The 17,431-nt window shown below is 43.6% G+C and overlaps 1 protein-coding gene across 2 annotated transcripts in view; it reads right to left on the reverse strand.

The window, feature by feature from the left end:
- The window catches only part of LOC138644786 (caspase-8-like), an 84,202-nt gene that overhangs the window by 45,006 nt on the left and 21,765 nt on the right, over positions 1–17,431 (reverse strand). The window contains exon 1 of one of the 2 annotated variants that reach the window (XM_069733596.1): positions 4,449–4,554. The exons of the other annotated variant lie outside the window; for it this stretch is intronic. The gene's annotated coding sequence lies outside the window, so the exon portion shown is untranslated. Of the gene's footprint in view, positions 1–4,448; positions 4,555–17,431 lie in introns of those variants that run through there. 2 annotated transcript variants of the gene reach the window in all.

Genomic DNA, 17,431 nt, shown 5'->3' on the forward strand with positions numbered 1-17,431 from the left:
CACTGCAAGGGCTCCAAGACAAACCCACAGCGCCTAGCAAACTCCAAGTCCATCAAATTCAGGGCAGCGCCTGAATCCACAAATGCCATGACAGAATAGGAAGACAAAGAGCAGATCAAAGTAATGGACAAAAGAAATTTCGACTGTACCGTACCAATGGTGGCAGACCTAGCGAACCGCTTAGTGCGCTTAGGACAATCGGAGATAGCATGAGTGGAATCACCACAGTAGAAACACAGCCCATTCTGACGTCTGTGTTCTTGCCTTTCAGCTCTGGTCAAAGTCCTATCGCACTGCATAGGCTCAGGTTTATGCTCAGATAATACCGCCAAATGGTGCACAGATTTACGCTCGCGCAAGCGTCGACCGATCTGAATGGCCAAAGACATCGACTCATTCAGACCAGCAGGCATATGAAATCCCACCATGACATCCTTAAGGGCTTCAGAGAGACCCTTTCTGAAAATAGCTGCCAGCGCACATTCATTCCATTGAGTGAGCACGGACCACTTTCTAAACTTCTGACAATAAATCTCTATCTTATCCTGACCCTGACACAGAGCCAGCAAATTTTTCTCTGCCTGATCCACTGAATTAGGTTCGTCGTACAGCAATCCGAGCGCCAGAAAAAACGCATCAATATTATATAATGCAGGATCTCCTGGCGCAAGGGAAAATGCCCAGTCTTGAGGGTCGCCACGTAATAAAGAAATAATGATTTTAACTTGTTGAACTGGGTCACCAGAGTAGAAGGGGTTCAAAGCCAGAAACAGTTTACAATTATTTTTAAAATTCAAAAACTTAGCTCTATCTCCAAAAAATAACTCAGGAATAGGAATTTTAGGTTCTAACATAGGATTCTGAACCACTAAATCTTGAATGTTCTGTACTCTTATAGTGAGATTATCCATCAAAGAGGACAGACCCTGAATGTCCATGTCCACACCTGTGTTCTGAACCACCCTGATGTAAAGGGGAAAAGAAAGACAGAACACAGTGCAAAGAAAAAAAATGAGAACTTCTCTTTTCCCTCTATTGAGAAGCATTAGTACTTTGGGCCTCCAGTACTGTTATGAACAGGTAATTCGGAACCACAATGGACCTTGAAGTTCAGAGCACACAAGGTGACCTGACATTTACCAAAAACATAGGACGAGCTCTGAGACGTGGAAACTCTGCTGACCGCAATCCCTAATCCTAACAACCACACTAGAGGTAGCCGTGGATTGCGCCTAACGCTCCCTATGCAACTCGGCACAGCCTGAGAAACTAACTAGCCCGAAGATAGAAAAATAAGCCTACCTTGCCTCAGAGAAATTCCCCAAAGGAAAAGGCAGCCCCCCACATATAATGACTGTGAGTAAAGATGAAATACAAACACAGAGATGAAATAGATTTAGCAAAGTGAGGCCCGACTTACTGAATAGACCGAGGATAGGAAAGATAGCTTTGCGGTCAACACAAAAACCTACAAAAAACCACGCAGAGGGGCAAAAAGACCCTCCGCACCGACTAACGGTACGGAGGTGCTCCCTCTGCGTCTCAGAGCTTCCAGCAAGCAAGAAAAACCAATATAGCAAGCTGGACAGAAAATATAGCAAACAAAAATAACACAAGCAGAACTTAGCTTATGCAGGATAGAGAGGCCACAGGAACGATCTAGGAGGAAGCAAGACCAATACTAGAACATTGACTGGAGGCCAGGATCAAAGCACCAGGTGGAGTTAAATAGAGTAGCACCTAACGACAACCTCATCACCTGAGGAAGGAAACTCAGAAGCCGCAGTACCATTCTCATCCACCAAAGGAAGCTTATAGACAGAACCAGCCGCAGTACCACTCACGACCACAGGAGGGAGCTTGGCCACAGAATTCACAACAGCCTTCAGTGTGAATTTACAATTTTCATAGTCATGAAAATACAGAAAAATCTTTAAATGAGGTGTGTCCAAACTTTTGGTCTGTACTGTATGTGGTCTGTTTATGTAAGGATATGGATATGCTGCCCACGTTTCCATCTGAAGAAACAAGTATACTGTTGTTTGGTGTAAAGTGAAATGTAATATATAATGTTATGTGATATGATGTTAGTAATATGTGTAGTTTGACCATACTGGTAGTTGGTTAATGTTTGGGACTAGCCCAGAGTGGGAGGGGATGAATTACAGGGGAAGTGACAATTTCCTGTCAGGGAGTCATATAGGGCCTAAAGTGCACAGTGAGTGGTCCAAAAGGTCCAAGGTGAGCAATGCTGCATTTTGGGGTGACTTTAAGTGAGAGGAGACTGAAAAAAAAGGGATAGCGAGATCTGGAGCATAAGTGATTGAGAAGCGGTATGATATTCCAGAAACAGGTCCCAGGAACGGATGCCTAGCCATGAGACTCACCCAAGCTTATAAAGCTGGACAGTAATGATCATAAAGTAAGACTGAGTACGTGGGATGAGCAAAGTGTCCCGGGCGGGAGTTTCAGATCATCAGCATTATCTGAAAGAGGACACAGAACCTCAGAGCAAGTAAATGTCACTTGTTAATCAGGACGGTAACATTAAAGCTGGGTTGTGGGGAAGTAGTGCAAAATAGTGGCCATAGAGGGCATTATTGTGGAAAATGCTTCGAGTTGCAAAGGAAATATTCACAAGACAGTGTACCCACTACCCCTTGTATATAACCCTTATCAAGTTGCCGCTCATTAAAGAGTTTATTTTTGAATGGTGTCTTCTTCATTGAACAGTGAAACATCTGGTCCTGGAAAACCTACAACAGTTACTTGCATCCTCCATGGGTATAAGACCCTCACAGCACAAGCTCACACACTCAGCCAGGACTTCCACAATTTCTGAGTTGCAAAAAAATTGCAACAAATAAAGATTTTTTTTAAACCAGAAAACTGAAAACACCTTAATGAATCAGGGTTTAAGTGTTTTACTGGTGATCTGACACCAGATTTAACAAGGCAAACGGTTTACATTATAAAATAGATCTATTAGACCTGATGAGGCTGGATTACTGAAAAAGACTCGCTTTCCTTTACTTCCCCGTGCCCCTGAGAAACCTGTTCAAATATTTTGACAGGATGCAGTCTTTTAAAACTGGAAATGCTATCTAGAATTCTGTGCAAAAAAAAAATAGGACGTCATCTCTCTGAAGTTCGGATGCCTCAGTGGCCAGGTAAGGCTAATCCCTTCCTGTCCTGACCTATACCACTGAAGCAGCCACCATTGGAGCCACGTGAGTCATACTCAGTAAATCTCTCTTTTTCTTTTACAATCTCTGCCTCCGATAGATATTTTTTTGAAAGCTGGACAAACCCTTTAATCTCTATTGCATGATTTTCTTTACATCATGCGGTTTCATTGCTCTTCATCTCCCTGTATGCTAAATCAAAGTTCTTGAACTATAATTACATTATAACAAATAAAAACATTAATTATCCCAAAAATGCACCAAAATTATTCACACCTTGTTGTGCCACCTGAATGCAAAAAATGAATGAAACTGTATATACCAATATACGATACGATGTCACTGACATTCGTTGTGAATAAATATAAACTTGTATTCACTAATTAATATGAATAATTGGGGAGGCGAACAGCTGACATTTTAAAATACCATATGTGATGGTAAATTTAGATTGACATTTATATAGCAGTGGTGGGCTGCAGCTGCACAGTGCTTAGCAATTTGAATCCACTAATACTAATCTGGATTGGGATTATGTCAATTACCGTAAAACTAGTAATACAAGGTTCACATATCCTATTAGAGATGGCCATAACCAATGGCGGTGTGGTTTTAACTACTTAGTGCGATATTCCCTACTTTGTAACAGTAGAGAATAAAAGTTACATTTTAAATCATGATCTTTAGTTTAGGATTTTTTTTTTGCCTTTGGTATACAACTGATTGTTCCACAGTCAGCGTACAATGGTTCATAGTTTATTATTATTATTATTATTATTATTATTTATTATTACACCTCCATTTATTCCATGGCACTTTACTTGTGAGGAGGGGTATACATAATAAAAACCAAGTATAATAATGTTAATCAATACAAGTCACGACAGGTACAGGAGGAGAGAGGACCCTGTCCTGAATATATATTTTAACACATACGCTTTCTTGTAGAATGTGGTGGCACTGCTATCATTCATCATATCAGTCATTTTTTACGTCATAACCACCATAAGACTGAATAACAAACAGTCATAAAGGAATTATTACCATGGTATAGAGAAATCATTAGAACAAAACTTTGTATAATAAGTACAATATAACAGTGTGTAAACAACCCGTAGCAAGTGACTGTGCAAAAGTATCACTTATCAGCTATCGCCCTGCTGTGTGCTAGCAGCAGTCAGAATAACCACATGCTCTTTAGATAAGAGGTGAATAGTACACACTACAAAGACCCCATGTATTTCATAGTACATACTCACAGACCTGCAGGGTTAGCACACAGTAGATCAATCCTTACACCGGTAACGCTGACAGCTTCAAGTGCTGGAGAATGACAGAAGAGACACGTGACATCCACAGGAAACAGGAGTTTTGCCTTTATGGTGAACAAGGATATTGTTTTTACATTTTCTTAAAGAGCATTTTTACCTGACATAAAGATCACATAATTATACAATTATCCCAGAACTGAAAAAGCTGGATGGCTACAAATATTATTTCATTATTATATATTTTTATTCATTTCAGGGTGTTGTACATATGAAGAGGGTTTACATATAAATATATAATACACTGTAGGATTTCTACTCACCCGGATGCGTTTGAGGTACACACTAGTGATGAGTGAACATGCTCGGATAATGTCCTATCCGAGCATGCTCGGGTGTTATCGGAGCATCTGGCAGTGCTTGTATATTATGTTCGAGTCCCTGTCAGTCGTATGATTTGCGGGTGTTAGCCATCTTACATACCCCCCACTGCCCTAAGTCAGGGGGCTTGGCACCTTCTGCCATCAAACAGTGGACCCTCCACAGTGTGTCAGCATTCTCATGCAGTTTTCTGGGTCTATGCTCTTCATGGAAGCTAAAATCCTGAAGTGCAAGGAACCACTTTCTCTCGGTCATTGTTCCCCTTCTTTCTCATCAACCTCAGTGAGGCATGGTCTGACACTAGCCTGAATTTCCTGCTTAAGAGGTAGTATCTTAGAGTGTCCAAGGTCCACTTGTTGGCCAAATATTCCTTCTCCACTATGGAGTAATTCTTCTGCAGGATGACAGTGTCCGACAAATACATTATGGGGTGCTCTTCCCTGTTCACCTCTTGTGACAGGACAGCACGCAGCCCGACATCTGTTGTGTACGTCTGGTCAATAAACTCTTTAGAGAAATCTGCTGCCACCAACACGGGCTGTTTATACAGGACTAGCTTCAGTTCCTGGAAGGCCGTCTCAACTTCAGGAGACCACTTAGCAATAGCCGAATTTCTCCCTTTTTGGCTTGGGACAGCTCATAGAATCTCACGGTTTTCAGTATCATCTCTATGCTGATGACAAACAGATCTACATCTCTGGACCAGATATCACCACCCTACTAACCAGAATCCCTCAATGTCTATCCACTATTTCTTCCTTCTTCTCCACTAGATTTCTAAAACTTAACATGGACAAAACAGAATTCATTGTCTTTACCCCATCTCACGCGACCCCTTCAACAAACCTATCCATTACAGTAAACAGCTGCCCACTCTCCCCAGTCCCACAAGCTCGCTGTCTCGGGGTGATCCTTAACACTGATCTGTCCTTCAAACCGCATATCCAACCCCTTTCCACTTCCTGCCGCCTTCAACTCAAAAATATTTCACGGATCCGTACATTCCTAAACCAAGAATCTGCAAAAACCCTAGTCCATGCCCTTATCATCTCCAGCCTTGACTACTGTAACCTCCTGCTCTGTGGCCTCCCCTTGAACACTCGCGCACCCCTCCAATCTATTCTAAACTCAGCTGCCTGACTAATCCACCTGTCCCCCCGCTATTCCCCGGCCTCTCCCCTCTGTCAATCCCTTCACTGGCTCCCCATTACCCAGAGGCTCCAGTACAAAAGCCTAACCATGACATACAAAGCCATCCACAACCTGTCTCCTCCATACATCTGTGACCTCATCTCCTGGAATTTTCATGCACGCAACCTCCAATTCTCACAAGATCTCCTTCTCTACTCCCCTCTTATCTCCTCTTCCCACAATTGCATACAAGATTTCTCCCATGCATCCCCCTACTCTGGAACACTCTACCACAACATATCAGACTCTCACCTACCATCGAAACCTTCAAAAAGAACCTGAAGACCTACCTCTTCTGGAAAGCCTACAACCTGCAGTAATCACCGATCGACCAAACCACTGCACGACCAGCTCTATCCTTACCTAGAGTATCCTCACCCATCCCTTGTAGATTGTGAGCCTTCACGGGCAGGGTCCTCTCTCCTCCTGTACCAGTTGTGACTTGTATTGTTCAAGATTATTGTACCTGTTTTTATTATGTATACCCCTCCTCACATGTAAAGCGCCATGGATTAAATGGCACTATAATAATAATAAATAATAATAATAGTTTGTAAGCTTGCGAGCAGGGCCCTCACTCCTCTTGGTATCTGTTTTGAACTGTGATTATTGTTATGCTGTAATGTCTATTGACTGTACAAATCCCCTCTATGATTGTAAAGCGCTGCAGAATATGTTGGCGCTATATAAATAAAATTATTATTACTATTATCTCAGTAGCAATGCCTGTGTGTATGATTGGCTGCAGTGGTCATGTAGATGTAGGCAACATCTTCGCTTGCGTGCAGTTCAAGAATGGAGGTTGCTTTCCCAGGTGAGTATTGTTTTTTTATTACTATTATTTTACATTTTCCCCTGTTACTTTTTTTTTTTTAAAGGGAACCTGTCACCCCCAAAATCGAAGATGAAACCCTGCCTGTGGCAGAGATTCAAAGAATCTGCTATATGCAGCAATACTAGGGCATCACTGCATATAGCATAAGCTATCGGATGATCGCATATTCAAGCAGGGGCTAATAAAATCAGTAAAAAGTATTAAAACAATGGTTTAAAAAATATGAAAAATGAAAATAAATAAAAGTTCAAATCACCCCCTTTCACCCACCTTGAAAATAAAAATATTTAAAAATATTAAAATGCATATTTTTGGTATTGCCACATTCAGAAAAGTCCAATGTATCAAAAAACAATTAACCCGATCGGTAAACACAGTAAACGGAAATAATTCTACCAAAAATTATGTAACAAGCGATCAAAAAGTCACATCTTTCCTAAAATGGTACTAATAAAAATGTTGTCTTTCCCCTCAATAAATAAGCTATCACTCGGCTCCATGGGCCAAAAACTAAACATGTTACGAGTCTCCGAAAATGGCAACACAATCCAAAAATTTATTTGTGCAAGCTTCAGTTTTTTTTTTCGACCACTAAAATAATAAACAAAATGGACATGGTATCGCCGTAATCATATTGATGAGGAGAATCATATTGCATGGTCATTTTTATCACAAAATCTACACCGTAAAAAAGAATTCCCCAAAAACAATGTCTGAATTGTGGGGGGGTTTCACAATTTCACCGCACATGGATTTTTCCCCCGTTTTTTAGTATTCTCTGTTGTAAAATGAATGGTGTAATTCAAAAGAACAAATTGTCCAGCAATAAAAGCAAGCCAAGCCCTCATATGTCTATGTGGACGGAAACAAGAGACAAATCTAGCATGCCAAAACCGCTGCAAAAAATGCACAAAAACTCACAATGAAAACATGATTTTTTTTCTGCACCTTCTTTTCTGGCAAGAGATCAGGTTTTGCTGCAGAAACAAATGCTGAAAAAATGCCTAGTGTGAACTTAAATTTACACTTACACAATATACCGTATTTTTCAGACTATAAGACGCACAGGACCATAAGACGCACCTAGGTTTTAGAGGAGGAAATTAGGGGAAAAAAAACTGAAGCAAAAAATGTGGTCAATGGTCCCCTCATCCCTATCCTGGTATGCATGACCCTCATCCCCACCCTGGTATGCTGGGCCCCATCCTTATTTTGGTATGCATGGCCCTATTCTTATTCTAATATGATTGATTGTCCCATCCCATTCCTGGTATGAGTCATTGATTGGCCTCCATCCAGTTCCTTGTATGACTGACTGATTGGCCCCTATCGAGTTGTCAGTATGATTGATTGATTGGCCCCATCCCATTCCTGGTATGATTGATTGGCCCCCATCCAGTTCCTGGTATGATTGATTGATTGGCCCCATCCAGTTGCCAGTATGATTGATTGGCCCCATACTAGGAACTGGAAGGGGGCCAATCAATCATACCACGAGCGGGATGGGGACATTGAACCAGTTCCTGGTATACATGGCCCCATCAGAAACAATTAAAAAAAAACATTACTCTTACCTTCCTCCGCTCCCTCACAGTCGCAGCGTCCTACTCCGGTGCCAGCAGCTGATTAATGCTTGTAAGAAGCACATAGCAGGGACATCATGGGCTGCTCACAAACAGAGCACAGCTGCCAGAATACTCACCGGGTGTTCATCAGAGATCACGGTGAGTATCCATTCCTCTTCAGTAGTGCGCACTGACAGCCGCCTGCTTCCTGCTCCTGTCGGCATTCACATGTGCCGATACTTAAGAGAAATGAATATTCTAAATATGAATTTCTCTTAAGTATTGGCACACGTGACCGCTGCAGCAGCAGGAAGCAGGTGGCTGACAGTGCGCGCTACTGAAGAGGAATGGATACTCACCGCTCTCTGCGCTGAACGGTCCCGGTGAGAATTCCTGCAGCTGGGCTTTGTGAGCAGCGCATGACGTCCCTGAAGCAGCTGCTGGCACCGGAGCAGGACGCTGCGAGGGAGCGCCGTGTAGGTGAGTGTAATGTTTTTGGGTTTTTTTATCCTTTCTGATGGGGCCATGTATACCAGGAACTTAATGGGGGCCAATCAGTTATACCAGGATGCCAGGATAAAATGAATATTCATTGCCCTCCACGCCCATGGGCATGGAATGCAGTGTATATTCATTTCTCTTTAGCAGCGGGAACAAGAGTTAGCCGGAGCCGCTGGCTCCTGCCTCTGTGACCCGCTGCTCCTCTGATACTGCTCCCCCACCTCCCCACCACAGCCAGAACCAATACATCCGGACTATAAGACGCACCCCACCCCCCCATTTTCCTCCACATTTTGGGAGGAAAAAGTGCGTCTTATAGTCCGAACAATACGCTACCTGCTATTTTCTGAAGTCTGGCTCTCTGTAGACTTCAGTGGAGGCTTAAGATCTTGCACATGGACATTTCCAAGAGCAGGACTGTATAAAGGTCATCACCTCTTCTGCCCACACCTCTGTACTGATCAGCTGGCTGCTGAATAACACTTCGCCAGCTCTATTGTTTTCAGAGCAGTGGAGGGTGAGGAGATTCAGAGTCTCAGCTCTGGGGACAGAGAAGCAGCTCTAAGTGCACTTGAAGCACTTCCTCTTGCTGCTATGCATCATTGGAGAGTGACAACAGCCGAGCAGGGGGGGAGTGGGGGTTCCCTTGGAGGTGACTTCAACTGAAGTTGGCTCCCCTGACAGAGGCTCCTGCCATGTGCATGAGTTTGTCTAATACTTTTGGAAGACAATAAAACCTTACCACCTACTCTAACCCCTTAACAACCGCCGATACACCTTTTAATGGGAGCAGTTAAGTGGCCTTATTCCTCAGCACTGCTTTTTAACGGCGCTGAGAAATAAGTGCATAGTGCCCCCCAGTGGCGGAAAATCTCTGTGGTTTCAGCAGAAACCCCAGAGAACATGATTTGGGGTGTTTTTTTTTACTGTCCCCTGTCATGTGATCGCTGTCATTCACTGAATAATGGCAATCACATTAAAAAAACGTCTGATTTAAAATCAATTTCTCTCCCCTCTTACATGATCTGACATATCAGTGAAGAGAGAATGGGGTCCCCGGAGCCCACCAGTGTACCTTAAGTATTGGATCAGTGATCCCCTGGTCCCCCAGACCCTCTCCTTCCTCCTGCAGAAAGAAAATGGCGGGCACATGCGCAGTGCACCTGCTAAGATCTGCCTGCCTGCACCCGGCAACCAATGAGAATTTTCTCATTGGCTGCTGGCTTTTGATTATTGTAATAGACCCTATGACAGTGATCAAAAGCCTCCAATATTGGTAAATTTGGCAGCACTTAGGCTGTGCCTCTCTCAAATAAAGTAGTTGCCCGCATAATATTTAGCGCAGAGCAAGCGTACAGCCTGCTTTGCTCTGACAGCGATACTGAATCTGCCTTTGAAGTAGAGCAATTTTCAGTGAGTGACGACGACTCTTCCTCCACAGGATCCCACTGCACGATGGTAGCAGATTCGGTCGTCACTGCTGAAGCTTCAGAGGCAAGACCAAGTACCGCAGTCCCCCCACCACTGTGGTATCATGACAGTTCATTTTCCCCTCAAGTTCCCCTTTTTTTGCAGCCCCTGGAATAAAATTTGATGTCATCAATTTTACCCCATTTGTTTTTTCCAAATTTTTGTTAGCCCAGAAGTTGAACAATTTATTGCCTACTAGAGAAATTTATATGCCCGAAAATATATCTCCCAAAAATCCACATCCTTTCATTTCTGTTCCTAGATTCCCACAAATGTCCCCCCCCCCAAAAAAAAAAAAATATTTGAGCCTTAGGCCGGGTTCACATTGCGTTAACAGCAGCCCGTTCAACACATACGTTACCGGGCTGCTGTTAACGCAAGTGCCGACATTCCATCGCGCTAACGCAGATAGAGCATCTGTTAGCTCTATCTGCGCTAGCAGTGACGGACCCGGAAACGCTGCAGCCCGCGTCTCAGGGTCCGTCACTCAATGAAAGCACATCGCTAACGATGCGTCCGACATAGGAATTAATGGCGGCGTTAACGGACTGCGTTGAACCCGACCTTACCCTGAACATGGGATTGGTATAAAGAAAACACACTCTGCTCTTACTGGGCAACAAAATCTGTCCACAGCAACCCTGTACTTGCAGCTGTCATGTCCCGAGCCCGTTATGAAGCCCTAACGAGATTCCTTCACTTTAGTGATAATTCCCAAGCCCCCCCAGAAATGACCCCAGCTATGATTGAGATTGAGAAATTGAGACCCCTAATTTCCCTTCTACAACATTTATTTCTTAATTCCTATACCCTAGATCAAAATGTGGCTGTCAATGAGCCCTTGATGAGTCTCATAGGCCGTCTATCATTCCTCCAAGTGAGTCAAATACAGCGTCAAACTGTATAACATGTGTGAGAGCATGTCAGGCTACACATCCACCTTCCTAATATATGAAGGTAGGGACCACCAAATCAGTCCCCAAACTGCCCCCAGACAATTGGCATTCCAGGTAAAAATGTCTGGGAGCTAATGACACCATTTTTACATCAAGGGTACCAGGTGTACACAGATAACTACTACACAAGCATCCCCCTATAATAATCAGGGCCTGTAGGACACTCAGGAAAGACTGAGTGGGGTTTCCGTCACAGTTGGTGTCCAGACATTTAGAGAAAGGGGTGTCATTCTCACGCAAGTGACCAACTTCTTGCAGTGAAGTGGAATGACAGGAAGGACGTCTATATGCTGACCACTCTGCATGCAGACACCACTGTGATGGTCAGAGACAGGGGCTCCACCAGGGACAAGCAAAAACCAATCTGCTTCACAGATTAAAATAAATTCATGGGTGACATTGACCTGTCAGACCAGGTGCTGCAACCATACCTGTTAAACTGTAAAGCGCTGCGGAATATGTTGGCGCTATATAAATAAAGATTATTATTATTATTATTATTATACCTGTGAAGCAGAAGACCAGGGCCTGGTACAAAAAGGTAGCAATATACCTCATCCAGATTGCTACTTACAATAGTTTTGTATTATACAAAAAATCGCAAGCACCGCTCACTTTCCTCTAGTTCCAGGAGAATATTATTGAGCACCTTATATTTGAGTCGATGGCACAGGAGGAAGTCTTCGAGTCTGAGGATGTCCGGAGACTGCCACTCCACCAAAAAGTAACCCCCCAAAAAGATGCCGGGTTTGTAGGAAGCATGGTAGAAAAAGTGATTCCTTGTAGCATTGCCCCACATGCCCATCCCAACCAGGCCTTTGTATCTCCCCCTGTTTTGAGACATTCCACACATCTTACAATTATTATGGCTTTTTTTTAACCCCTTAGTGACAGAGCCAATTTGGTACTTAATGACCGAGCCAATTTTTGCAATTCTGACCACTGTCACTTTATGAGGTTATAACTCTGGAACGCTTTAACGGATCCCGCTGATTCTGAGACTGTTTTTTCGTGACATATTGTACTTCATGTTAGTGGTAACATTTCTTCGATATTACTTGCGATTATTTATGAAAAAATGGAAATATGGCGAAAATTTTTAAAATTTTGCAATTTTCAAACTTTTTATTTTTATGCCCTTAAATCAGAGAGATATGTCACGAAAAATAGTTAATAAATAACATTTCCCACATGTCTACTTTACATCAGAACAATTTTGGAAACAAAATTTTTTTTTTGTTAGGGAGTTATAAGGGTTAAAAGTTGACCAGCAATTTCTCATTTTTACAACACCATTTTTTTTGTAGGGACCACATCACATTTGAAGTCATTTTGAGGGGTCTATATGATAGAAAATAACGAAGCGTGACACCATTCTAAAAACTACACCCCTCAAGGTTCTCAAAACCACATTCAAGAAGTTTATTAACCCTTTATGTGCTTCACAGGAACTAAAACAATGTGGAAGGAAAAAATGAACATTTACCGTAACTTTTTTTTGCAAACATCTTAATTTAGAACCATTTTTTTTATTTTCACATGTGTAAAAACAGAAATGTAACCATAAATTTTGTTATGCAATTTCTCCTGAATACACCAATACCCCATATGTGGGGGTAAACCACTGTTTGGGCGCACCGCAGAACTTGGAAGTGAAGGAGCGCCGTTTGACTTTTTCAAAGTTTATAACGTAGAGCCGTGAAAATAAAAAATCGCTTTTGTTTACACAAAAATGATCTTTTCGCCCACAAATTCTTATTTTGACAAGGGTAACAGGAGAAATTAGACGACAAAAGTTGTTGTGCGATTTCTCCTGAATACGTCGATACCCCATATGTGTGGGTTAACCACTGTTTGGGCGCACCGCAGAGCTTGGAAGAGAAGGAGTGCCGTTTTACTTTTTCAATGTAGAATTGTCTGGAATTGAGATCGGACGCCATGTCGCGTTTGGAGAGCCCCTGACGTGCCTAAACAGTAGAAATCCCCCACAAGTGACCCCATTTTGGAAACTAGACCCCCCATGGAACTTATCTAGATGTGTGGTGAGAACTTTGAATGCCCAAGTGCTTCACAGAAGTTTAGAATGCAGAGTCGTAAAAAAAAAAAAAAAAAATTTTTTCCACAAAAAAGATTTTGGAGCCCCCAAGTTTTTATTTTCACAAGGGTAACAAGAGAAATTGGACCACTAAAGTTGTTGTCCAATTTGTCCCGAGTATGCTGGTACCCCATATGTGGGGGTAAACCACTGTTTGGGCGCACGGCAGAGCTCGGAAGGAAGGAGCGCCGTTTTGGAATGCAGACTTTGATAGAATGGTCTGCGGGCGTTATGTTGCGTTTGCAGAGCCCCTGATGTACCTCACCAGTAGAAACCCTCCAAAAAGAAGTTTAGAATGCAGAGTCGTGAAAATAAAAAATATATTTTTTTCCACAAAAAAGATATTGTAGTCCCCAAGTTTTTATTTTCACAAGGGTAACAGGAGAAATTGGACTGCAATAGTTGTTGTCCAATTTATCCCGAGTACGCTGATGCGCCATATGTGGGGGTAAACCACTGTTTGGGCGCACGGCAGAGCTTGGAAGGGAAGGAGCGCCGTTTTGGAATGCAGACTTAGATAGAATGGCCTGTGGGCGTTATGTTGCGTTTGCAGAGCCCCTGATGTACCTAAACAGTAGTAACCCCCCACAAGTGACCCCGTTTTGGAAACTAGACCCCCCAAGGAACTTATATAGATGTGTGGTGAGAACTTTGAATGCCCAAGTGCTTCACAGAAGTTTGTAATGCAGAGTCATAAAAAAAAATATATATTTTTTTTTCCACAAAAAAGATTTTGTAGCCCCCAAGTTTTTATTTTCACAAGCGTAACAGGAGAAATTGGACCCCAGAAGTTGTTGTCCAATTTATCCCGAGTAGCTGATGCCCCATATGTGGGGGTAACCCACTGTTTGGGCGCACGGCAGAGCTCAGAAGGGAGGGAGCACCATTTGACTTTTTGAGCGCAAAATTGGCTGTCGTGTTTGGAGACCCCCTGATGTACCTAAACAGTGGAAACCCCCCAATTCTAGCTCCAAGCCTAACCCCAACACACCCCTAACCCTAATCGCAACCCGATCCATAATCCCAATCACTAACCCTAACGATAATCACAAAACTCTTACCCCAAAACAACCCTAATGTCAACCCTAACCATAACCCTAATCAAAACCCTAAATCCAACACACCCCTAATCCTAATCTCAACCCTAGCCTCAAACCTGTTATGACCTGGTGGTCAGGACAATAATGGACCTGGTGGATAAGAGCACACGGAATGCCTGATAGTTACTGATAATATAGGACGAGCTCTGGGACGTGGGAACTCTGCTGACCGCAATCCCTAATCCTATCATGCACACTAGAAATAGCCGTGGATTGCTCCTAACGCTCCCTATGCAACTCTACCTTGCCTCAGAGAAATTCCCCAAAGGAAAAGGCAGCCCCCCACATATAATGACTGTGAGTAAAGATGAAAATACAAACACAGAGATGAAATAGATTAAGCAAAGTGAGGCCCGACTTACTGAACAGACCGAAGATAGGAAAGGTAGCTTTGCGGTCAGCACAAAAACCTACAAACCTACAAAAGACCACGCAGAGGGCGCAAAAAGACCCTCCGCACCGACTCACGGTGCGGAGGCGCTCTCTCTGCGTCCCAGAGCTTCCAGCAAGCAAGACAACAAACAAAATAGCAAGCTGGACAGAAAAATAGCAAACCAGAGAAAAACAAGCAGGCAACTTAGCTTCTGCTGGGAAGACAGGTCACAAGAACGATCCAGGAGTGAACAAGACCAATACTGGAACATTGACAGGTGGCAGGTAGCAAAGATCTAAGTGGAGTTAAATAGAGCAGCCAGCTAACGAATTAACCTCGTCTGTTATGAACAGGTGATTCAGAACCACAATGGACCTAGTGGTTAAGAGCACACAAAGTGACCTGATAGTTACTAACATAGGACGAGCTCTGAGACGTGGGAACTCTGCTGACCGCAATCCCTAATCCTATCATACCACACTAGAGGTAGCCGTGGATTGCTCCTAACGCTCCCTATGCAACTCGGCACAGCCTGAGAAACTAGCTAGCCCTGAAGATAGAAAAATAAGCCCACCTTGCCTCAGAGAAATTCCCCAAAGGAAAAGGCAGCCCCCCACATATAATGAATGTGAGTTAAGATGAAAATACAAAAACAGAGATGAAATAGATTTTAGCAAAGTGAGGCCCGACTTACTGAATAGACCGAGGATAGAAAAGACAGCTTTGCGGTCAGCACAAAAACCTACAAACAACCACGCAGAGGGCGCAAAAAGACCCTCCGCACCGACTAACGGTACGGAGGTGCTTCCTCTGCGTCCCAGAGCTTCCAGCAAGCAAGACAAACCAATATAGCAAGCTGGACAGAAAAAATAGCACACAAAAGTAACACAAGCAGAACTTAGCTTATGCAGGGCAGACAGGCCACAAGAACGATCCAGGAGAGAGCCAAATCAATACTGGAACATTGACTGGAGGCCAGGAACAAAGAACTAGGTGTAGTTAAATAGAGCAGCACCTAAAGACTTAACCTCGTCACCTGAGGAAGGAAACTCAGAAGCCGCAGCCCCACTCACATCCACCAAAGGAAGCTCATAGACAGAACCAGCCGAAGTACCGCTCATGACCACAGGAGGGAGCTTGACCACAGAATTCACAACACTCAGCTTTCCATCCTCAGACAAATGGCCAAACCGAACGAACTAATCAGACTTTGGAAACATATCTGAGATGCTTTGTTTCTGCTGATCAGGATGCTGGGTGTCCTTTTTGCCATTGGCTGAGTTCGCCCTTAATAATCGGGCCAGCTCGGCTACTTTGATTTCGCCGTTTTTCTGCAATTCTGGTTTCCATCCGCGTTTCTCTTCAGGGCAGGTTGAGTCTTCGGACTGTCCTGGTGTAGATACTGTGGTGGATAGGTTGCAGCAGATTTGGACTCATGTGGTGGACAATTTGACATTGTCCCAGGAGAAGGCTCAACGTTTCGCTAACCGCAGGAGCTGTGTGGGTCCCCGACTTCGTGTTGGGGATTTGGTTTGGTTGTCGTCTCGTTATGTTCCTATGAAGGTTTCCTCTCCTAAGTTTAAGCCTCGTTTCATTGGTCCGTATAAGATTTCTGAGGTTCTTAATCCTGTGTCTTTTCGTTTGGCCCTTCCTGCTTCTTTTGCCATCCATAATGTGTTCCATAGGTCATTGTTGCGGAGATACGTGGCACCTATGGTTCCATCTTTTGATCCTCCTGCCCCGGTTTTGGTGGAGGGGGAGTTGGAGTATATTGTGGAGAAGATTTTGGATTCTCGTGTTTCAAGACGGAAACTCCAGTATCTGGTTAAGTGGAAGGGTTATGCTCAGGAAGATAATTCCTGGGTCTTTGCCTCTGATGTCCATGCTCCCGATCTTGTTCGTGCCTTTCATATGGCTCATCCTGGTCGTCCTGGGGGCTCTGGTGAGGGTTCGGTGACCCCTCCTCAAGGGGGGGGGTACTGTTGTGAATTCTGTGGCAGAGCTCCCTCCTGTGGTCACAAGTGGTACTTCGGCTGATTCTCTCTGTGAGCTTCCGTTGGTGGAGGAAAGTGGTACTGCGGCTTCTGAGTTTCCTTCCTCAGGTGATGTGGTGAAGTCGTTAGGTGCTGCTCTATTTAACTCCACCTAGTGCTTTGATCCTGGCCTCCAGTCAATGTTCTAGTATTGGACCTGTTTCCTCCTGGATCGTTCCTGTGGCCTGCTGCTCTGCATAGCTAAGTTCCGCTTTGCTATTTTGTTTGCTGTTTTTTTCTGTCCAGCTTGTCTATTTGTTTTTTCCTGCTTGCTGGAAGCTCTGGGACGTAGAGGGTGTACCTCCGTGCCGTTAGTTCGATACGGAGGGTCTTTTTGCCCCCTTTGCGTGGTTTTTGTAGGGTTTTGTGTTGACCGCAAAGTTACCTTTCCTATCCTCGCTCTGTTCAGAAAGTCGGGCCTCACTTTGCTTAATCTATTTCATCTCTACGTTTGTCTTTTCATCTTAACTCACAGTCA

This window comes from Ranitomeya imitator, chromosome 7 (genome assembly GCF_032444005.1).
Source record: "Ranitomeya imitator isolate aRanImi1 chromosome 7, aRanImi1.pri, whole genome shotgun sequence".
Taxonomy (NCBI): domain Eukaryota; kingdom Metazoa; phylum Chordata; class Amphibia; order Anura; family Dendrobatidae; genus Ranitomeya; species Ranitomeya imitator.